The sequence below is a fragment of the Elephas maximus genome, chromosome 25, assembly GCF_024166365.1.
Source record: "Elephas maximus indicus isolate mEleMax1 chromosome 25, mEleMax1 primary haplotype, whole genome shotgun sequence".
Classification (NCBI taxonomy): domain Eukaryota; kingdom Metazoa; phylum Chordata; class Mammalia; order Proboscidea; family Elephantidae; genus Elephas; species Elephas maximus.
The window spans coordinates 54,810,615-54,836,029 of NC_064843.1; the positions used below are offsets into that span (position 1 = coordinate 54,810,615).

General features: G+C 38.0%; 1 protein-coding gene across 3 annotated transcripts in view; it reads left to right on the forward strand.

Moving 5' to 3' along the window:
- The window catches only part of MACROD2 (mono-ADP ribosylhydrolase 2), a 2,492,337-nt gene that overhangs the window by 1,186,123 nt on the left and 1,280,799 nt on the right, over positions 1-25,415 (forward strand). The window lies entirely within an intron of this gene.

A 25,415-nucleotide genomic window follows, 5' to 3' on the forward strand; every position in this document is an offset into this window, starting at 1 on the left:
AAATTGTTGAGTCAATAAAACATTTCTTCATCACAATACCAAATTATAAGAGATTTTCAGAGCCAAGATGAAGATAGAGCTCTCTTCAAATCATAGTTAGCGTATCAGTAATAATGAAGCTGTTACTTCCTTATTGATCATTTCAATTCAGGAAATTTGTCTGGGAATTAGACTTCAACAGTCTCATGATTCACCCTTTAAAAATTACCAAAAATTTAAATTTTTGAGCTACTCTTTGCTAGCATTTTCTCCTTTAACAATGCTTTATTCACAATTCTGACATCTCTTTTCTGTTCATGTCTTTCACTGAAAATTCTCCTTAATAGGATGAATTTTCTATAAAAAAAAAAATTATATTCTTTGTGTGACCAAAAAAGCTGAATGCCAAAGGGTAAAAAATAAGCTTTTGTGTTAACAAAACTGTTACTTATGTTGGAGAATCATATTGTTTTTGCTGTCCTGTCCAATTGCAGCATAATCTTGAAGGTTTTCTCACCCTCAGATCTCTTAGCATATGTCTTATCTGGGGTAAGTCTAGCTCATACAGAGCCTCTAGTGGACTATGCATATGTTCTCCTTAAAAATAAAAAATGCCATCAATTAAAAACTGTCCCCTTTTTCAAAATAGCCTTCAGTTCTATCAACTATCGGCCTTGTAGCTTTCAGATAAAAGACACAACCAGTGGTCATACAGGGCGAATGCCCATTAAGAGAATAGCAACAATGCTTTAAGGACTGGGAATTTAGACATTGATGCAATAAAAAGTTCAGTGTCCAACAGTCTACCTTCTTGTTGTAATCCTCCAATATTCCTAGACCAGTTATTAGTATAGTGTTCTCTCACTCTCTTTCTCTATGTACACTGTCACATACGTGCACACACATGTTCATACACATAATTTTATGGAAGAAAGAAAAGAAAAAATAATACTTTTGGAAGAACTGGGATTCCTTACCCTCAAGTAAGAAAAAAAAGAAAAAGGAGAAGGAGAAAAACAAGAAGAGTTGAATAGAAAAGGAAAGCAGAGTAGCAGGCTTGCTCTGAGGACAGAAATTAGAACCAGCATGCGGAAGTTAGAGTCTGGCTGAGTTTGGCTTAGCCCAAAACTACCTTTCCTGAGTTTACCCAGACCAGCAGTGGTGTGGACGGCTATTAGGAGCTGCTGAAATCCTTGTCCTTCAAGACATTAAAAACAGAGCCCTCTCCCCACGGCCATCTGCTAGGGATGCTGCTGCAGAGATTCTTGGACTGTGTTGCAGGCAGAAATGTAACTAGATGAAGAGCAGGGCAACCCTTGCTCCCTTTGAACACTTTCTCCACACTGAAGCCTTGTCTGCATTATTAGCAGCAGTATGTTGGAAACTCTGACAAACGGTCAGTACAGGAAGCAGACTGAAGTCAAGACTGTGAAACGTGTAGAGAAGGCAATGAAAGAGTGGCTCAGAATCCTGTGGTCAGGTCGTCATTAACCAAAGGTTCAAGACTTTCAGCTCTCCTGCTAACCAGACTAGTTGCCATCAAGCTGATTCTGACTCATGGAGACACCATGTGTTGCAGAATAGAAGTGCACTCCGTAGGGTTTTCAAGGTCATGGCATTTCAGAAGCAGATCACCAGGCCTTCCTTCTGAGGTGTCTGTAAGTTTGAACCACCAACCTTTCAGTTAGTAGTCGAGTGCTGACATGTTTGGGCTACCCAGGGACTCCTCTTCTGCTGCTAGGTTCTCCTAATACTAGACCCTTCTATGCCTCTTATATATGGCTATTCTAGAAAACTTCTAAGATTTCTTCCAACTCTGAAAACCCTAGTCACAAGTAAGGGTTCAGTTAGGGAAGCAAAACCACTATGATTATTATGGACTAAATCACTGATTATAGGACAAAGCCTTACACAATTGTAGGAGAAGCTGGGGGAAATAAGTGCCTCAAAGAGAGAGTTGGAGGATCAGAGAAGTCACTAACCAGCCCTCCTGAAGCACTGGCATTAGTGGACGAATTGGTGCTTGCAAGGGGCTGTGGGAAACCAGGCACGTTCAGCTGCTAGAGGAGGAATGCAAAGGGGAGGTAGCATGCCTGGAAGGCTCTTGTCTCTGTGTCTGGAGGTGAGTGTGAAGTTGCTGTTGGCTTAGCCCAGCAATTGGGAAGAGCTGTATACATGGCAAGGGAGAGTAAGAGCTTGCTGTCACTCCTGTGTCTCTTACCACACCTACCCACGACAACCAGCTGAGAGTAATGGCTGCCACTTCACGTCCACCTCCCAAGTCTTCTGAATCTCAGGGTTGGCCAAATCTGACCCAGAATCATACAAAGAAGGGGATTCTGGGAAATGTAGGTCCAGCTTAGCCAAGCTGACACATACTCTATTTCTTCTTTAACTAAAGGCAACTACTCCATATTATCTTCTTTAAGTAAAGGGTTATTCAAAAATCCCATTTATTTTCAGAAAATTTAATTTAATCTAAAAATAAATTATACTTTTCCCTTATAAGGTTGCCTTTTTGCTGCAACTTGCCTCTGGCAAGTCTGCATCTTATCAAAGAGCAGATTGTACATTTCTATTCTTTGTTTTTCTTAGTCTTTTGTTAGAAATTATCATCAGTGTTTTGTTCTTCAATGCCAACAAGAAAGTATTCTTTATTTAATTTTCTTAGAAAATTCTCAGTTGGCGTACAACACGTAGATGTTTGATATTAGAGTAACAGCATGTAGTAAAATAAAATGCCATCATTAATGAGGGCACATGTGCTGGCGTTCCAGTAAAGGAAATAACGCATCATGAGTAACGGAGAAAAGCAACCTGTACATTTACAGGAGCCACGGCAGCAGAAACCACTGTATTTACTCCATATTCACCCTTTAATTATTCATAGACCACCGGTTTTATGAAATCACTTGTGTTCCCTCTTTCTTTCCTGTTATTTTTGTTCATCTGGACCTCGACCTGAAACGGGATTGTGAAAACAAAGGCAGTTACTTTCAGATCAGCGAATAACACCTTTGTTTATCACTCCTACCAGTGGTTTGATTAGGTTTGGGGATTACCTAATGCATTTTTTTAAAGGGATGACATTTGCCCATTTTATTTCTCTTTTACAAATTCCACTAGCAACTGACAGATTTGAATATAAACAAGAATAAGACCCATGCGTTGATTTAAAATTTTTATTCATTTTAAGAGTAGATTAAAATGAGTGTTTTCAGTATGAAATTGCTCAAGTTTTTGAGAGAAATGACTCCTTGTTTATAGGTTAGGAGAAAGTGATCCTGAGGTACTTTTCAGTAAGTATTAAGACTGGAGAAGCAGTCTGGATTATTCAAAAACAGCACATGCTTCAAGCGAAGACACTTACCCTGCTCTTTCCTGTAAGAAGGAGTCTCTGGGATACAAACAGTTAACTCTCAGCTGTTAACCAAAAGGTTGGAAGTTCAAATCCAACCAAAGGCTCCTCAGAAGAAAGGCTGGATGATCTACTTCTAAAAAATCAGCCACTGAAAACTTCATGGAGCACAATTTTGCTCTGACACACATGGGGTCGCCATGAGTTGGGGTCAACTTGAGGGCAATTGGTGGTTCCTGTAGGAGGATTATACATCCCCCCAACAGCAGTATGACTTGCAGTGTTATCCTGTACACGCTTGTCTTAGTCACCTAGTCATGCTATAAGAGAAATACCGCAAGCGGATGACTTTAACAAAGAGAAGTTTATTTTCTCAGAGACTAGTTTTTCAGTAGGGCTAGAAGTCCAAATTCAGGGCATAAACTGCAGGGGAAGGCTTTCTCTCTCTGTCATCTGTGGAGGAAGGTCTTTCTTGTCACTCTTCCCCTGGACTAGGAGCTTCTCTGCACAGGAACCCCGGGTTTAAAGGACACGCTCTGCTCCTGGGGCTTCTTTCTTGGTGGTATGAAGTTCCCACTGTCTGCTAGCTTCCCTTTCCTTTTCTCTCTTTAGAGATAAAAGGTGGTGCAGGCCACATCCCAGGGAAACTCCCTTTAAATTGGATCAGGTGACCTGGTAAGGGTGTTATAATCCCACCCTAATCCTTTTTAACATAAAATTACGATTCCACCCTAATCCTCTCTAACATAAAATTACAGTCACAAAATAGAGGACAACCACACAATACAGGGAATCATGGCCCAGCCAAATTGATACATACATTTTTAGGGGGGACATAATTCAGTCCATGACAATGCTCTACAAGCAGACTTAGCCACATGCCTTGCTTTGACCAATGAAATATGAACAGGCATAACGAACACTGCAACCATTAAAAGCCGTAAGAAACATCACAAGTTTTCTACCCACCCTCTTCCTCTTAGCCGTGAGATCTTCATGTCCTTTCTGGTGGCTGCTCTATCAGCCTGGGTTCTAGAAGATACATGGACCAGAGGCAAGCTGTCTCACAAACCCCAACATATAATATGAGTGATAAGTAAATGCTAACTTTTTTTTTTCCACTAAGCCACTGAAATTTTTGAGCTGTTACCACAGCAAAAGTGACTGATCAGGACGATGGAAAGGGATCAGCTAGATTACAAAAAAATAAGGGAAAATCTTCATGACCTTGGATTAAGGCAATGGTTTCTTATATGTGACACAAAAATCTTGAACAATGAAAGCAAAAAAATACATAAATTGAACTAGATCAGAATTTAAAACTTTTGTGTTTAAAGGACAATCAAGGAAGTAAAAAGCCAGCCTACAGGATGGGAGAAAATATCTGCAAATCATATAATTAGGGACTTAAATCTAGAATATATAAAGAACTCTTAGAACTTAATAATGAAAAGACAAATATCTCAATTTAAAAAATTGGCAAGGCACCTGAATACACATTTCTCCAAGAAGATATTCAAAAAGCCATATTAAAAATACTCAACATTATTAACCATCAGTGAAATGCAAATCAAAACCACAATGACATACAACTTCACACCCACTAACCAAAAAACCAGTTGCCTTCAACTTGGCTTCTGACTCATGGCAACCCTGTGAGTGTCAGAGTGGAACTGAGCTCCATAATGTTCTCAGTGGTTGATTTCGTGGAAGTAGATCCCCAGGCCTTTTGTACAGTTCGTCCTGAGTGGATTCAAATCGCCAACCTTTCGGTTAGCAGCCAAGTCTCTTAACTGCCTCCATACCTGGGGACTACTACATAAAAACCAACAAAAACAAAAAAACGCATAATAACAAGTGTTGACAAGGCTGTGGAAAAATTGGAACACTCATACATCCCTGGTGAGAATGAGAAATGGAAAATAGCCACTTTAGAGAACAGTTTAGAGATTCCTCAAAAGATTAAACATAGAGCTGTTGCTACATGACCCAGCAATTCCATTTCTAGGTATATGCCCAAGAGAAATGAAAGCATATGCCAACACAAAAACTTGCACACGAATATTCGTAACAGCATTATCTCTAATAGCCAAAAAGTGGAAATAAGCCAAATGTCCATCAACTGATGAATGTATAAATAAAATATCCTTATAAAGGAAAGTTATTTAGCCATAAAAAAGAATGAAGTATACCACAACACAGATAAACCTTGAAAACATTATGTTAAGTGAAAGAAGCCAGTCACAAAAGGTCATCATATTGTATGATTCCATTTAATGAAATTTTCCAAACAAATCTATAGAGACAAAGTAGATGAGTGGCTTGGAGGGGGTGATAAGGGGAGTGGGGAGTTGACTGCTAAGGGCTACAGAGTTTCTTCTGGGCGTGATGAAAATGTTCTCAAATAATTGCAGTGATGGTTGGACAACCCTGTGAATATACTAAAAAATCACTGAATTGTATACTGTAAAGGATATCCTGGGTAGTGCAGATGGCTAAGTGCTTAGGTCCTAACTGAAAGACTGGTGGTTTGAGTACACCCAGAGGCACCGCAGGAGAAAGCCCTGGTGATCTCCTTCTGAAAGATCGCATCTGTTGAAGACCCTTTGGAGCCTCATTCTACTCTGAGACACATGGGGTTGCCGTGAATCAGAATCGACTCCATGGCAATGGGTTTGTTTGGCTTAGTACACTCTAAATGGATCAATACTATGGCATTCAAATTATGTATCAGTAAAGCAGTTTAAAAAAAAAAAGGTCATCATCCTCATTATTATTGTTGCTTTTCTTATTGTTATTTTAGTATATTTCATGAATACCTTTCACTGTTTTATCCCCAGAAACCTCATGACCAACCCTTTTTTTTTTTTCTTCATATCACACATGAGGTCAGGGAAGCACTGTTGACTTCCACTGGCAGTAGAAATGAAAATACTCTCAACTCACATCCCTGTTTCACACCAACCTAACTCTGCACACTTATTTCCCATCATAATACTCTACTCCGTCCACCTTTTGTCATCATCTGTCAGGGGCTGTCAGCTTTTCTCCATTTTACCCCCACCTTTCCACTTTTGCTCAATTTCAGAAATATTCTTACCTCAACTAGCAATTCATGCATTCCAGTAAAAATGTAGAGGCATTGTTTAGGTGTAGGAATTATAGCACTCAATAAGACAAACAAAATCTCAACACTAGGGATCTTAAACTCTACTAAGGGAAAAAAAAAAAGGGAGGGAATCATTAAATGAGAGAACACAGAGATATTAATAGATACGGGTAACAAATAAGTAAACAAATAAACACGTAATTTTGAATAGCCGTTACTACCATGCGGCTCAAAGGGCTACATTTTCTCTGAAGCTTTCTCATTGAAAAATGACATCTCTCTGATAAGGACCTTACCCCAAAAGTGACAGAGAAAGAAAGGCTTCCCCTGGAGCTGGTGCCCTGAATTTGGATTTCTAGATTCCTAAACTATGAGAGAATAAATTTGTTTGTTAAAGCCATCAAAAAAAAAAAAAAGTTCTCTCTCCCTACTGAAAACCACATTCAGGAAACTTTTTTACCTTCCCCCCCCTCCCCCGTAGATCTTAAAAATAAGATCCATGTCTGATTCTTGTTTCATTTATTCATTCAATAAATGTTTATACGGTGTCTGCCATGTACCAGCCACTGTGCTGGGACACAACGTGAGTACAACAGCCTTGGACTTTGCCTTCAGGGGCCTGACATCTGGGGAGTCAGATGTTAATCAAAACCCCATATAAAGCTAACAACCAACTTGTGAGTGTCGTGAAGGGGACACTCAAGGCAGGCCCTTACATATCTTCAAGAAGTTAGGTATTCATTAAGGGGACTAACACAATAGTGACATTTCCCTTAGTGGGTTTATAGATATTTGCTCTTTAATAAAACTGAGATAAATGACTGAATCAATGACCTTTGATAGATCAGTCCCCTGGCAACTTCTTATATATCCTATGGATTATAAAAAAAAAATTTATAGCCACCCAAATAACATCCTGGTGGCTCTTGATTTAAGAGTATAAGGCTTTTATTAGTTGGTTCTCCTGGTCCAATTAAATCACCAATTTTCAATGCATTAGAATATTGCAAAACTCACACCACAAACATGATTCAAAACAAGCTCCTATGCACTGAGTTGAAAATCTATTCAAAGCACTATTTTGGATCTTGCAGAATTCAGATACAAATAACACACACACACACACACACAAACACACACGCTCAGACACACCGAAAAAATTTTTCGAAGGGATATGTAGTTTAATATGTGGGCAGTGGTAGTTCAATGGCAGAATTCTCACCTGTGTGGGAGACTGGGTTCAATTCCCAGCCAGTGCACCTCGAGCGCAGCTGCCTCAGTATGTCAGTGGAGGCTTGCATGTTGCTATGATGCTGAACAGGTTTAGCAAAACTTCTAGACTAAAACACACTAGGAAGAAAGGCCTGGTGAACTACTTCCCCAAAAATCAGCCAAGGAGAACTATATGGATCAAGATAGTCCTATCACGTTGTACATGGGGCTGCCATGAGTTGGGGCTGACTCTATGGCAGCTAAAAACGGTAACAACAATAGTTTAATATAGTGGTTCACAAAGTTTGGTCCTCAGACCATCGGCATCAATATCACTTGAAACCCAATGAATAAATTCTCAGAGTCCACTCGGATCTACTGAATCAGAAACTCTTTGGGCCAAATTCAGTAATCCATATCCAAGCCTCCAGGTGATTCGGAGGCATGCTAATGTTTGAGAACCATCGGTTTAAGAGATGAAGGATAACAAAATTATTTCCCCCACCTCAGCCCCTGTCACTCTTGTGAACCACACTTCTAGAGGGACATAGTGGATAACCTTAATATTGAGAATGTTACTTTAATGGAATTATAGTGGAATACCAACTGATCCAATGATGATAATTTTGATTCCTACCTCCTTCTATATTTTTGCTCCCTCACTAAATTTCAGTTTCTCCGATGAGTCTTTAATACACAACAACAACAGTGAAAATGTAACATCTTAGACAGTAGATGTAGGGATGGAATAAAGGTTGACTTCTGACTACGTGCAACTTTGGACAAGTTACTTAACACGTGTTTTTTGTAAGCCTCAATCTCCTTGCTGTTAGGTGCCATTGAGTCCGTTACAACTCATAAAAGCCCCATGTACAACAGAATGAAACACTGCCTAGACTTGCACCATCCTCACAATTGTTGCTATGTTTCAGCCCATTGTTGCAGCGACCATGCCAATCCACCTCCCTGAGGGTCTTCTTTTTTGCTGACCCTCTACCCTAACAACTATGATGTCCTTCTCCAGGGACTGGTCCCTCCTGATAATATGTCCAAAGATGTGAGACACTTCCAAGGAGAACACTGGTTGCACTTCTTCCAAGACAGACTTGTTTAGTCTTTTTGCAGTCCGTGGTATGGTCAATATTCTTCACCAACAACATAATTCAAAGGCATCAATTCTTCTTCGATCTTATTCCTTGTCCAGCATTTGCGTGCATATGATGTGACCGAAAAAACCATGGCTTGGGTCAGGTGCACCTTAGTCTTTAAAGTAATATCTTTGCTTTTGAACACTTTAAAGAGTTTATTTGCAGCAGATTTTCCCAGTGCAATATGTCGATTAATTTGACTGCTGCTTCCATGGGCATTGACTGTGGATCCAAGTAAAATTAAATCCTTGACAACTTCAATACTTTCTCTGTTTATCATGATGTTGGTCATTGATCCAATTGTGAAGATTTTTGTTTTCTTTATGTTGAGGTGGAATTCATACTGAAGGCTGTGTCTTTGATCTTCATCAGTTAAGTGTTTCAAGTTTTCTTCATTTTCAGCAAGCAAGTTTGTGTTATCTGCATATCACAGGTTGTTAATGATTCTTCCTCCAAACCTGGTGCTACTTTCTTCTTCTTCATGGTCTAGCTTCTCAGATTGTTTGCTCAGCATACAGATTGAATAAATATGGTGAAAAGATACAACTCTGACACGTACCTTTCCTAACTGTAAACCACATAGTATCCCTGTCTTAGGCTGGGTTCTCTAGAGAAGCAAAACCAGTAAAGCATATAAATATATATAGAGAAAGTTATATCAAGGAAATAGCTCATGCAATTGTAGAGGTTGGGATGTCCAAAGTCCATGGATCAGGATAGAGGCCTCTCCCAATTCACAGAGCCACAGAAGCTGGTGAACCCAGGATTGACAGGTTGGAGAACAGGGCTCCTGCTCACAGGCCGTGAAGGTCAAGGAATCCCAAGTTTGGCAGGCAGGACTGCAAGGCTTCTCCTGATTCATGTAGCTGCAGGGGCTGGTGAACCCAAGATGAGCAAGTCGGGGTGCAGGACTGTTGCTTGAAGGCTGTGAAGATCCATGAATCCCAAGATCAACAGGTAAGCTGCTAGCTCAAGTCCCAAGAACAGGAAGTCAGACAAGAGGCAGCTGCTGGATCCAAAACAAGCCAAAAACCATGGCAAGGCAAACAGGAAGGAAGTAGACAGTGGAGGGTGGAGAGATGAAAGCTGAGGGGGTGGTGAGCTGCCACAGGCCCTGCCCCTGCCAGTACCACTCAGCAGATTCTATCATGGGGTGATCACATATCAAATTTCACCAGGAATGTGATCACAACTGCCAAAACACTGAGAATCATGGACCAGCAAAGTTGACACACAATCTTAGCCATCACAATACCCTTGTTCTGTTCGAAGACTGCCTCTTGACCTATGTGCAAGTTCCTCATGAGCACAATTAAGGGTTCTGAAATTTTCATTCTTCACAATGTTATCCATAATTTGTTATGATTCACATAGTTATATGCCTTTGCATAGTCAATAAAACACAGGTAAACATCTTTCTGGCATTCTCTGTTTTTAGCCAGGATCCATCTGACATCAGCAATGATATTCCTGGTTCATGTCCTCTTCTGAATCTGGCTTGAATTTCTGGCAGTTTCCTGTTGATACATTGTTGCAGCTGCTTTTGAATGAAATTTTCCTGAAGATCACTGGTTTTGCCAATAGAATCATTCAAATTTGTAGCTCTAGGCTTGAATTTTTCCTTCAATTCAGATTGAGACATGCCGAGCATGTTCTTCTCTTTTGGTTTTCTAACTGCAGGTCTTTGCATATTTCATTCATAATATTTTATTTTGTCTTTTCAACCTGCCCTTTGAAATCTTCTGTTGATCTCTTTTACTTCATCATTTCTTCCATTCTGTTTAGCTACCTTATGTTCAAGAGCAAGTTTGAGAGTCTCTTCTGGCACCAATTTTGGTCTTTTCTTTCTTTCCTGTCCTTTTAATGACCTTTTGCTTTCTTTATGTTTGATGTGCTTGATGTCATATCACAACCCATCTGGTCTTCAGTCATTAGTGTTCAAAGCATCAAATCTATTCTTGAGATGGTCTCCAAATTCAGGTGGGGTATACTCAATGTTGCATTTTGGTTCCCAGGGCTTGTTTTAATTTTCTTCAGCTTGAACTTCAACTTGCGTGTGCATAGTTGATGGTCTGTCGTGCTTTTGGCTCCTGGCCTTGTTCTGACTGATGATATTGATCTTTTCCATTATCTCTTTTCACATGTGTATTTGATTTGATTTCTGTGATTTCCATCCCATGAGGTCCACGTGTACAGTCGCTGCTTATGTTGTTGAAAAAAACTATTTGCAATGAAGCAGTCATTGGTCTTGCAAAATTCTATCATGTGATCTCTGGCATCGCTTCTATCACCAAGGCCATATTTTCCAACTACTGATCCTTCTTTTTTGTTTCCAACTTTTGAATTCCAATCACTGGTAATTATCAATGCATCTTGATTGAATGTTTGATCAAAATTGAACTGCAGAAATTGGTAAAAATCTTCAATTTTCTTATCTTTGGCATTAGTGGTTGTTGTTTAAATTTGAATAATAGTCTTATTAACTGGTCTTCCTAGTAGGCATATGGATATTATCCTATCACTGACAGTGTTGTACTTCAGGACAGATCTTGAAATGTTCTTTTTAATGATGACCATGACATCATTCCTCTTCAATTTGTCATTCCCAGCGTAGTAGACTGTACGATTGTCTGATTCAAAATAGCCAATACCAACCCATTTCGGCTCACTAATGCCCAGGATATTGATCTTTATGGGTTCCATTTTATTTTTGATGACTTCCAATTTTTCTAGATTCATACTTCATACATTCCACATTCTGATTTTTAATGGATGTTTGCTGCTGTTTCTTCTCATTTTGAGTTACTCCACATCAGCAAATGAAGGTCCTAAAAGCTTAAGGAGATCTTCCACACCATTAAAGTCAACTCCACTTTGAGGAGATAGCTCTTTCCCAGTCATATTTTGAGCGCCTTCCAACCTGAGGGACCCATCTTCCAGCAGTATACCAGACAATGTTCTACTGCTATTCAGTAGGTTTTCACTGGTCATTTTCCAGAAGTAAGCTGCCAGACCCTTCTTCCTGGTTTGTCTTAGTTTTCATCTGTAATATTGGCTTAATAATTCAAGCCTACGTCACAGACTACTGAGCAGATTAAAAGAGAAAAAAACTCATGACAATACCTAGCACGTATTTGTTGTTGCCGTTAGTTGCCCTGGAGTTGGCTCCCACTCCTGGCAACTTTATGTATATTAGACTCTTGAAAAGTGACAATGTTTGTCCATCGCTTTCTTCCCTATAGGTCCCCCTTTCCTGGATTCTTGACATATTGGTGGAAGTCAATAATGTAGATGATTTCTTACCTTTAGATAGTATAATTGTAGACAATATTTACCTATCACCTATCTATCTGTTAAATGCAGGCAGAAATTTCTATATTGAGAACGTGTATCTATTAAGCTTCTATTCAATTAACAGATCAAAATCATCACTGGCAGGTTTATTGACACCTCAAATAACCAAGAAAATATTTTAAAAGAATGGCTGGGGAGAGGGGTCAACTTGCAACACCAACTGTTAAAACTTTTTTTCAGAGTTACTCTAATCTAAAGACCATCATATTAGCACAACAATAATCAAATCAGTACAGCGACACAAATAATTCAGAAATAAATCCAAATTTACATGGGGATGTAATATACAATTAAAGGGATTTTAATTAACTGAGACGAGAATGTTTTATATACTAAAGTGAGCTGACAGAATTAGCTGTCCACTTGAAAGAGAGCAAAGCAAGGTCTTGCCTTATATCACAGATGGATAAAATATCTATATGTGAATGATCGACTAAATGTAAGACATAAATATGCAAAGTATGAAAGCAAAAACAAAAATATATATTTGCATCACTTTAGAACAGGCAGACTTTTTAAGCAAGACAAAATCTATAAAGTATAAATATATTTGACTATTTAAAAGTTAAGGATTTGTATAGCAAAAGATAAAGTAAACAAAATTAAAAGACAAGTGATAGAATGATAAAAATATTTGTAGCATCTTTGACAAAAAGTTAATCTCTAGTGTAGAGAAAGCTCTTACACATTACAAAAGAAAATAGTAGAAAAATAGCAAAGGAGCTGTTTTAGTAATGCACACAAGAATAAATTCCAAATGGCCAATAAAAGTATAAAAATATGCTCTACCTGTTTAGTAGTCAGGCAAATGCAAATAAAAACTATAGTGATGCTACATTTTTTGTCCACAGATTGGGAAAAAATAAAAATACTGTTGGTATTCAATGACAGGTAGAATACAGGGAAATGGGCATGGCCATACATTTTTGAGGGGATATGAACTGATTCATATTTTTTAAAGCAACTAGGTAATATTTAGTAAAGTTAAATGAGGCATGTACCCATTAACATAGCACTCATCCTTTGGAAAATTTATCCCACAAAATCAAGTTGCAGTGTATAAGGGTCAATGTACAAAGGCGCCTCTTGTGGTAGCCTTTTTAATGGCAATAACTGGGAAACAATCTGAGTATCCTTGGCTAAGAGAATGATTGAAACAACCCTGAGAAATGCATTCAATGAACTGTAATAAAACTGTTTAAAGCAATGAGTTAGATCAGTATCCGCTGACTTTAAAGAATAGAATTTATTTGCCCTGTTGGTGCAGTGGCTAAAGCGTTAGGCTGCTAACCTAAAGTTTGGCAGTTGGAACCCACCAGCTGCTTCAAGGGAGAAAGATGTGGTAGTCTGCTTCCATAAAGATTATGGCCTTGGAAACCCTATGAGTCAGTTCTACTCTGTCCTGTAAGGTCACTATGAGTCACATTAGATAGCAGTGCATTTGGTTTGGATCCCTGGTGGCACAATGGTTAAGAGCACAGCTGCTCACCAAGAGGTCAACAGTTTGAATCCACCAGCTGCTCCTTAGAAACCCTATGGGGCAGTTCTACTCTTTCCTGTAGGGTTGCCATGAGTCAGAATCAAACTGATGGCAAAGGGTACACATATATACACACACACACACATACATGCATACATACAAACATATATATATATATATATATATACCCATTGCCATTGAATCAATTTCAACTCATAGAGACCCTATAGGACAGAGTAGAACTGCCCCATAGGGCTCTCTAAGCTGCAGTCTTTGCAGGAACAGACTGCCACATCTTTCTCTTGTGGGGTGGCTGGTGGGTTCAAACCCCTGACCTTTTGTTTAACAGCCAAAAAACTATACATAGTTGTTCTTAGTTGCTGTCGAGTTGATTCTGACTCATGGTGGCCCCATGTGTACAGAGTAGAAATGCTCTATAGGCTTTTCAAGACTGTGACCTTTTGTAAGCAGATTACCAGGCCTGTCTCCCAAGGCAACCCTGGGTGGGTTCAAACCACCAAACTTCAGGCTAGTGGTCCAGCACTTAACCATTTGCTACACCCCGGGAAACTATATGTATATTAAACCCACCGCCGTCCAGTCAATTCCAACTCACAGCGACCCTATAGGACAGAGTAGAACTGCCCCATAGAGTTTCCAAGGAACTCCTGGTGGATTCAAACTGCTGACCTTTTGGTTAGCAGCTCTAGCTTTTAACCACTGTGCCACCAGGGTTTCCATATGTATATATGTATCTGTACATATATGTATATCTATATATATACACACGCTACAATACATATATATGCATATACACATATAGAGAGAGAGACAGAGAATGAGCGTAACTTAGCCTCCCCTAAAATTATATATATATATATATATATATATATATATATATATATATAAAGCCCTGGTGGTGAACTGGTTAAGAGCTTGGCTGCTAACCAAAATGTCAGTAGCTCAAATCCACCAGCTGCTTCTTGGAAACCCTATGGGGCAGTTCTACTCTGTCCTATAGAGTTGATATGAATTAGAATCCATTCAACAACAATGGGTTTGGTTTGGTTTATATATGTGTGTGTATATATATATATGTATGCATATATATGTGTATATGTATAATTTTTTAAGACAGGCTAAGTTACTGAGAAGTGTGAAGGATATTATTTCATATTTATAAACAAATTTAAATCCTTGCTGAGTATAGATAGGCTTCTATGAACAGGGAGGAAAATGTGAGAGTATATACATAAAACAATGAACATCACTTATGTCAAGGGTCTGGCCCTGGAGGAGAGTTGAGGGGGGTGATAGTTTTTTCATTAAATATCTCTTAATTGTTTTACACGACATGCTAAACGTATGACATTGTAACTTAAAAATATAATAAAGACAAAAGTCAGGTCATACACAATCCTGTATTTAGTTGCATTGTACAAGTCTGGAGGAATTCATACCAAACTGCTAATTTTGGAAACTCTTGGGAAGGGAGAGATATTAGGGCAGTAAGGTAAAGAAGTGCTTTAGGTCTTTCTTTTATATAGTTGTCTTTATTAATATGTATACATTTTATAATGAGTACTTTTTCATGTATTTGTTTTGAGAATTAAAAAATAAATATAAAGCTTGAATAACTGTTTACACTAATGCAGTAGAATTGGCAGTTGTTTTTGTTTTCCTCCCAATAATAGACAAGAGTTATTGGCACAAAGGTTAACGAGTATAATGGTTGTAACTTGGTTGAGAATGATAATCGCGTATTAGCTTAAGTAAGATGCAATGCCTTGCAGAGATCTATCATTCTATGAAAGTATTGACTTACAGTGATCCCAGCTAGGAAGTGCAAGACGTAATCCATAGATTCTTGTGAAATTCAGATGTATTATCTCTTATTGCTCCTATAAACCTTAACTCTAATTAAGAACCATTTAGAGATTTTTAGCTAGAGGGATGGATGAAAGGGTGTCGTTATCCCCACTTAGGCAGAGGAAAGATTTTAAAGTAGAAAATGAGCAATTGATGATCGCCTTGCCAAGTGTAATTAAGAAAATTTAACAGCACTGATTGTACCAAGTTCTTGAATTAAAATCTGCCAAAGGCTGAAATTTGGCCTCAATGTGGCTACTACCATCAATTCAACATTTCAATTCTTTTATCTGTTTCTAGTTCTTAGAATATGCTATAAGCTCTCGTTCACAGAGCGATGTATTTTCTGCAGGTGGCCCGAAAAAAAGGATCTCCTTTGATTCCTCCCACCTACATTATCTGGGACCTTGTTGGCAACTTCTTCACCCTTACCTTCTTCTTCCCTTGATATCGTCCATGGTGAAGGGCCTTATTTCTTTTCAACCTTTCATTCCACAGCTTGCTAATAACAATTTTCCATTTTTGAAGGGCATTGCTAGACTTAGAAAACTGAGAAAAATTTCAAAGGCCCAGAGAAAGAAGCCTTTAGTGACTAAATTTCAGACATATTCTGCAAGGCAAGAAGTATCTGGGTCTTGGGAAGCCTTTGCCTTCAGGGATTTAGGAATTGCAAACATGAGCCACAAATAGTTGAAAAATTATGTAGCCATACAAAACAGCAGTGTAGGCCCACGTATGGTGGGCCACTGAGTACCATCAGAGGAGCCACTTAGACAGTGAGTACTGAGAATTTTGAGAGCATAAATCACACAGGATTGGGCTAGTTGAACTAGTGGAGAAAACTAGGAGAAGGTATTTATGTATGCATTCGCTAAGATCTGTGTTGACCTGATACAGGGCTAGTACATGTTATATACATATAATGCTACTTTGGATACGCAAATGTGCCTATTTGTATATGTACATAAGAAAAGGAGGAGTGAATGGTTCAGCAAGAATAAATTCAGGGTTAAGAAAGGTAATTAGCTTCTTTTAGCTGCGTACTGGAGGCAAACTACCCACTTGCATCCCTGGCACACTTACTTGGTGTGGTCCACAGATGACCATCTTTTCCAATGTAATGATCAGTTTTGCTTGACATCAAGGGGAGAGTCCAATATGCTGAAAATTTTTTCCCAAGGCCCTTATCTTTTCTTCCACTGCCCAACTGCTTGCAAGAACAAAAGCACACACTCCAAACCTAATTGCTTGTAACTGGCCTATCTATGAGCCATGTAAATATAGTACTGGGTGACACACTTTTTAGTTATTGTTGTTGTTAGGTCCCATCAAGTCGGTTCCAACTCACTGTCACCCTGTATACAACATCCTGCACCATCCTCACAATTGTTGCTATGATCGAGCCTATTGTTGCACCCATTGTGTCAATCCATCTCGTAGAAGGTCTTCCTCTTTTTTGTTGGTGCTCTACTTTATCCAGCATGATGCCCTTCTCTAGAGACTGGTCCCTTCTGATAACATGTCCAAAGTAAGTGAGAAGAAGTCTCACAATCCTCGCTTATGAGGAATACTCTGTACTTCTTCCAAGACTTCTTGGCTGTACTTCTTCCAAGACTCGTTTGTTCTTCTGGCGGTCCATGGTATATTCAATATTCTTCACAAACACCATAATTTGAAAGTACCAATTCTTCTTCAGCCTTCCTTATGCATTGTCCAGCTTTTGCATGCATATGAAGTGATTGAAAATATCATGGCTTGGGTCAGGTGCATGTTAGTGCTCAAAGTGACATCTTTGCTTTTGAACACTTTAAAGAGGTCTTTTGCAGCAGATTTGCCCAATGCAATGTGTCTTTTGATTTCTGGACTGCTGCTTCCATGGGCATTGATTGTGGATCCAAGTAAAATGAAATCCTTGACAACTTCAGTATTTTCTCCATTTATCATGATGTTGTTTATTGATCCAGTTGTGAGGATTTTTTGTTTTATGCTGAGGTATAATACATACTGAAGGCTGTAGTCTTTGATCTTCATCAGTAAGTATTTCAAGTCCTCTTAGGTTTCGTCAAGCAAGGTTGTGTCATTTACATATCGCAGATTGTTAATGAGTCTGCCTCCAATCCTGATACCAAGTTCTTCTTCATAGTCCATCTTCTTGGATTATTTGCTCAGCATACAGATTGAAAAAGTGTGGTGAAAGGATACAATCCTGATGCACACCTTTCCTAATTTAACACATTTTCTGGTTTTACTTAGAACTACAATTTTAAGAATTTAAGTCCCTCTGGAGGCATAGAGAGAGAGGTAGAGGAAAAGGCATGGATGAGACTGAAAATGCTCTTTAAAGTCTGGAGATGAGTGGGCAAATGCAGGAGAGCCACGGGGTGCCTTTGAGAAGTCAGAAAAAAAGAGCAGTTTCTCGGAGACTAGGAAGAACCTGGACAAAAGTTTCCTAGATAAAGTAAGTTTTAGAGACATGAAAGAGTCCTTGGAGGCCAGGAACTCAAAGCCTAGTGAATTAGATCAGGTTTATGTTATCGTTTTTAACTCTCACTGGGGGCCCCTCACGAAACTGAACAAAATGCTGTCTGCTTCTGAACCATTCTCATGTTTGGTTGCAGATCAGACCATTGTGACCCATAGAGTTTTCATGGGCTGATTTTCAGAAGATTGCCAGGCCTTTCTTCCTAGTTTGTCTGAATCTAGAAACTCCACTGAAACCTGTTCAGCATCATAGCAATACATAAGCCTCCACAGAGGCTGCACTTGAGGTGTATTGTCTGGGAATCAAACCCAGTTTCCCACATGGAAGATAAGAATTCTACCACTGAATCACCACTGCCCCCGATCAAAGTTATAGGAGGTGCTATCTGTGCCCCACTCACATCCTCTTTGTCTTTATCATTGTCATGTAAGTGGCTGTTAGAGCTATAGCTAGAGCCTAGAGCTATCATAGCTGACCAGAAGCAGAGAATTTACAAGCACTTACTCTCCCTCTTCCTCACAACCACCAAAACCAAACCCACTGCCATCCAGTTGATTTCGACTCATAGTGACCCTATAGGACAAAGTAGAACTGCCCCCAGGGTTCCAAGGCTGTAAATCTTTACAGAAGCTGATTGCCACATCTTTCTCACACGGAGGCTAGTGGGTTCCAACCGCTTTTGGTTAGCAGCCAAGGGCTTTAACCACTGTGCACCAGGGCTCCTTCCCCACAATTACAGCATTCTTCAATTAACCAAAACCCTTTTTTTTTTTTTTTTTGTGGAGTTGATGCCAACTCATAGCAACTGTATAATACAGAGGAGAACTGCCCCATAGGGTTTCCAGGGCTGTAATCTTTATGGAAGCAGGCTGCCACATCTTTCTCTTTCAGAGCTGCTGCTGGGTTGGAATCACTGACTGACCTTTTGGTTAGCGGCAAGCGTTCAACCACTGTGCCTCCAGGGCTCCTTTCATCCTTCAACCTGTGAGGTATAAATACCCTACTTTCTTCCTCTCTCCTTACGTGAGCTAACACTGAGGTCTGACATTGGATCTAAGAGTTCATTAGTGAGATTAAACTCTGGTTATCTACAATGCTGATGCCTGAAAACACATCCTGCATTGGCTACCTTGCCTTCCCTGTCTCACTTTCCCATCGTCTCACTGGTGTCTTCTGGGATTACCCTTTCTAAAAAAAAAGAAGAAAACTTAGCTGCATCCAAATCGTTCACCCAAATCCTGTTTGAGGGAACCCAAACAAAAATAGGAATATGTATAAAAAATGAATAGCCAAAAACTTAAAAAATAAAACCAAACTAAAAAAGAAATAAGTAGAAGACGTGATCAGACTAAGGAGAGTTGAGATCCAGCTTAATGAAAAGATTATGTTCTTTCCCTTAACTAAATCTCCAGAAAAAGTTGGGGAAATATTGCTGTTTGTTGATTTTCTATAATGGACATCTTTTAAAATGGAGCTTCCGAAATTGTAATGCTTTGAACAAAACCACATTGTTAACTGTACAAGTGGGAACCCATGTCACTAAGAGGCACATTGCCTGGATCTCTGCAGTTTCCTTCCACAGTAGTTCTTTTTGGCATTAGGTGGTCTTTTCCAAAGAGCACTTGTGTTATGTGTTGAAATAATGAAAAAGCTGCTGAAACACTATATGCATTTTTAAATCTAGTAATAAAGAAAGTAATATGGCTGAATGATACTCAGCCAGATTAGCTTTGACACTGTATTTGCTTTGTGTCCAACTTTATCTGGCAATGCATTATTCACTAGTACTATACACAGTGCCTTATTAAGTCTAAATCAAATGCATTTTATCATAAGTGTCAATTCAGTGCTTTGCCATTGTATTTATATAGTTTTATATACTGAGTTCTTTGTAAGTGAATGATGAATGCTTAAGCTGGAAAAGAATATCACGTTTCTGGCTTTCGGGAATGAGGTCATCGTGCGGGCACAGGGTGGTTTTATATCCACATTAAAGTCATCTGCAAACAAATTTAGATTGCGCTTTCTTTTCTCCTTCTAGTAAGCTGAAACATGAAAATGTTCATTTAATTTTTTTCTGAGCCAATATAAAAACCCAAGCAGGTAAACTTTGTCCATCTGAGAACATTTTAATAGGTTTGCAAGGCACATTGATAAGATAGATTTTTATTTAATATATTTTGGACTAAATTTTCAAACATGTCCAAGAGCTTAAATGAGGTAGGTTAAACATTAAGATTTATCTGATAAGGGATTCAATTACACACATTTTCAAGTATAATAAATTAATGACAGTCTGTATATTTATAAATATAACATGGCCTTAGCAAACATCTTAGGTTTCCTTGGTTCCCTAGAGAAGAAAATGCTTACAAAATACACAAATTGAGTTGCGATCATAGGTTTACTCGTTTGATAACACTGAAAAAAATTCTAATTTAAACATACTGCAGAAATCCAAATTCATGTTGCTTGCTAGTCTGGCCCTTTTATCAAAACAGCAACTGTAGATTTATAGAAACTCTGTTTTGGAAGAAAATATTTTAACTATTAATATCCTATCATATTAATTTGGAGAAATCGGTTTGTTTGTAAAACCAACATATCTTTAAAATGAAAGGAATTCAAATTTTGTATTTAAGAATCAGTACATTAAAGGAAATGTAATGCTTTAAGTGAGCAGAGTCTTAAGTTGGACTGCTGTCTCTCAGTTTAAGTCCTAATTCCAGAGTGCTAATGGCATAGATTGCACACACTAGAATGGCGTTATCCTCTAAGTAAATACCACTGGTTGGATAATTTTATCTACAGAAGTAATACTTACACAATTACATATACAATTAGCATTTACATGTGAAATATTAAACATAAGTTAAAAACTTCTTTTACATAATAAATGACACTCAAATAATTATTTGTCAGAAGTAAAATATAATCCCATCCCTACAATCTACCAAAACAACTCCTTCCAAAAAGATTATTATTGTTTTTTTCTTAAAAAAAGATGGTTTATAAAAAACATATATCTGGTATGTCTGCAAATCTTAATAGAAGGTTCAGGAATCCTGGAGGCTTCTATGTAGAATGTGGATTCAGAGGGGCCATGACAATTTTTTAATGAAACAACCCAAATCGCTAACAATTGGTGGGCATGAGTCCTTGCTCTTGCCCTTTTAAGAAATCTTTCATATTTCAATTTTGTCATTTTCCTTCTTTCTCATTCCTCCCACCCACTATGTTTAATTTGTCCCACTTGGTTATTGGGGTGGGTTTCTTGCTTGCTTGTTTGGTTTCCCCATTTATTGTTTTGTTTTTTTGGTCTGTCTTTGACCAAAAAGCCTCTCAACTCATAGGTGAGACTTGATAGTTAAGAAAGGGCTACAGTAACTTTTTAGACTTGTTTTGATAGATTAATAAATATGCTTTAAGTTTTTAATATTAATATTTGTCCCTTTTAAAAACAGATACTTCAGTAATTTTTAGAAATCTTGGATTAAACAAATTTAAAAAAGTTTTCTTTATTGTGGACATTTTCAGACCCTTTTTAATACTCTAATTTGAGTTATAAATTTCCAGGTGGGTGATACAGGATGGAGCAGTTCCCTGCCTTATTTGCTGAAAAAACCCCTTTTCTGTGGGCAGTGGGGAGCAACAGTAAACATGTATAGTACTTTAGTACGTGTTAGGAATCCCTAGATGGTGCAAACAGTTTGCACAGAACTGCTGACCAAAGGTTGGTTGTTAGAATCCACCCAGAGACACTTCAGAAGAAAAGTCTTGGTTTGTTTCAGAAATGTCATAGTGTTGAAAACTCTTTGAACCATAGTTCTACTCTTCAGCACATGCATCACCATGAGTCTGAATTGACACAACAGCGCCTAGTTTTGGTTAGCATGTATCAGATACTGTTCTAAGTGCTTTACCTTATAAGGAAAAAATATCATATTGTTTACAGGTACAGAAGTTGAGGTACAGAGAGGCCAACAAGGGGCAGAGCAAGGGGTCTGAACCTAGGTGAGTTATCATTATACCAGTGTCTCTTCAGAAGCATTCATTAAGGTCCATAATTGTAACCAATAATCAACTAGCCAAACCCATATGTTAAGCGTTTAGTTAGTTAATATCTTGTAGGTCATCTTGAATCCACATTAATTCTTAAAGCAGACAAAGAGAGATCAAATAAATTATTTCCTCTGTACTTTAACCTTCAGCTAAAATGTTGATCAGCACCTATGCTGTCCTTGACCTCTTGTTTCCCTTCTATATCCAAATAATTGCAAATAATAGAGAACTTTTCAGTTATAACAATACCTTGGCTTACTTACTGCTTATATTGTGTAATTTGTAATACAGAAAAAATAATCTTTCTGTGACATTTTTCCTCACTAAGTAATCCATCTGTGATATTTATGGACCACTTATTATGAGCATGTATTTCTAGCAAGAGTATCTGGGTAAAAAACTCAATCAGTTAGAAAAATAATCCATAAAGCAGTGAATAAGGCTTTCCTGAAATGATTTTTATGTTTAAGTATGTCAGTTTTTTTAGTCTATGTCCAAATATTTAGAATGAAGTTAAGTGTTGACCATTTAAAAAATAAATTTAAAACTTATATATATATATATATATATATTTTTTTTTTTCTTTTGACCATATAAATTTCTTACTTTGGAGTTTTTTTTTTTTTTTTTCCTGCTCATTATCTTTATATGAAAATTTGGACAAAAAAATGATAGAATTAAGGCCTCCCATATTACGCTTTACTATTGTTCTCTATATTTATTTTGAAACATTAGTTGTTTCTTAAGCAAAAGCAAAATTAGAAACACAGAAAACAGGATTAAGATGCTGTTTATAAAAATTATTCATGTCCTTGTGTGTAAGGTTGCTGATACTGGGGTTTGTGGAATTAACATACGAACATTGTGGTTCTGGTGATATATCTACTAAAGAAAAGACCATGGACCTGGAAGGGCGGGATCTCAGTCAAGTCCCAGATCTTTTGCTGAGCTTGTATGTGCGCAAGGCACTAATGTCTCAGAGTTTCAGTTTTTCATCTGTAAAATAAGACCATGGGATAACAACTATAATATCTATTCTCACACCAATCTCCTATGAGTCATTTTAATTGTGTTCTTTGAATCAACCTTTTGGAGTTTAACATTTGCTCATCATGATTAAAACAAGGATTCCTGGTCTCTTTGTAGAAATTTCCTTTGTTTTCTGTGTGTGTGTGTATGTGTATACATGAAAGATAGAAAGCAAGATTAATATGTATTTAGAAAAAAATCAAAATTGTGAGACTATATAAACCCAAAAATTGAATTAAAAAAAATCTAATATCACCATTACCCTCAGCTGATATATCAATGTGTCTGGGATTGACTAGTAAATGAATGTCTTCCCTATCAGGCAGATACATTTCTAAAGAATTAACTCTCCTTATGTGAATATTCAGTAATAGGACTATAAATCTAAATACACTTAAAATTCTGAAAAAAATGAGAAGACAATAGAACAGACATAATAGAGTTTACCAGAAGGAACAGCTCTCAAATCCCTTCCTCCCTATGTGCAAGGAAGTCTGATTTGATTTGCACCTTTCGACCCCTCCTCAAGGTGCCATCATCAGTTCTTCTGCAGTGTGTTACAGAATCCTGGGGACATTAAGTAGAGAATGTGTCTACATTACATTTTCCACGTGGGTTTTGGTACATACAGTTCACAAATGACCAATTAGAATCTATCACTTAGATTTACTTTTCCCTTGAGACCCTAAAATTATCTAAGACATTAGCCATGTATCTCTTGCTAATCCCTTAAAATATCCATTTGCATTTGGGAGGCTCCAATCTACACCAAAATTCCTTTTGATATTTGACTTGTAGCCTGGAGACCAAACTGTATATCAACTTGGAAAAGCAATATGAAAAATTTGATTTTGGCATTGCCAAAAATGTGGTATCCTGAATCATCAGGTTTTTTTCTATGTGTCATAAAGCATATGTAATAATAGGAAAAGGTGAGTATCTTCACACAAAATATAATGCTTATACTAATATCTGTCAGCTATTGGATGAGAATATTGCCAAAATATAACATTAACCTTTGCATTTAGTTTCCTTTTGATCTTGTGAGTGTTTCTGCTATTTTATTTGTCTTTAACATAACATAATTAATGTCCTTCAGATGTGAAAAATCAATTATTTACAAAATGCCCCTGGTAGTTATTAGGATGGATTAATGCAAGGTGACATAAGAGTAAGATCCAAATGAAATGTCATAACTGAACAATACAAGTCACCAGAAGAATAGGATGAAGTTGATCTTGATACCTTTCTGGGAAACAGGAAGAATTAACATATGCAACAAAAGTAAAGTATACGAGGCCATGATTGCTTGAAAGATCAGATAGGCACTTTGGTCATAATATTTACAGTGCAGTAGTCAAGTTGCCCTGGTAAATTAGAGCAACACCAAAACTGTTTGTACTCGGTTTCTACCTACAAATGTGTACCTGGTTTCTAATGAGGATAAATGCAAGTTAAGCTTGGAAATGGGCATTTCAGTTCTATGTGGGAGAAAACGAATTATGAACATTCAAGTTTTACATTTTGGACTTTGACATTTGGCAAGGTTATAACAATCTTTATGTTACCCCATTGCTATTGAGTCAGTTCCAACTCATAGAGACCCTATAGGACAGAATAAAACTGCCCCATAGGGTTCCCAAGGAGCAGCTGGTGGAATTGAACTGCCAACCTTTTCGTTAGCACCATCAGGGCTCGAATTTTTATGTTAGATAATTTATGAGTTTTCAATTCTTTTCAAAAAGATAATTTATGAGTTTTCAATTCTAGGGCCTTAACATACTTGAGAGCTGCCAAATAAATTTAAACTCTGTTATGTGATAAAACCAGTGTGTACTAGAACCAATGTACGGAGTGGAGTGGGTCTAGCTTCATGGGTGTAAGACCTACGTGGTCTCTTAGGACCCCATCCTTAGAAGGGATCCATGTTTAGTTTACTACTCTGTTCCTGCCATCCTGAAATTCTTAATAATTTTTTAACAAAGGGCTCCCACATCTTCACTTCATACTGCAGCCCACAAATTATGTAGTGGGTCCTGAAGGGAGTCATAAAAGAAGGACAAGACTTTATAATGATACCAAGTCTTCTCACCTGGATTTGGCAGGTGGCTCTTCAGCTATTGCCTTCTTAACAGTCTTTCTTTTTTTCTATCTCTTTGTTCTGCCCCTGTCTGGACTCTGATCTGGAGGGCAGAACCTCTGGAATGTTAAGGGCTCTGAAAAGGTACAAGGTAGTCCTCTATGTTTGGTTTCAAGTTGCTCTACCAATTGCTATTGAGTCAATTCTGACTCATGGTGACTCCTTGGCACGGCTAAGTCCTTTTTTGGACATC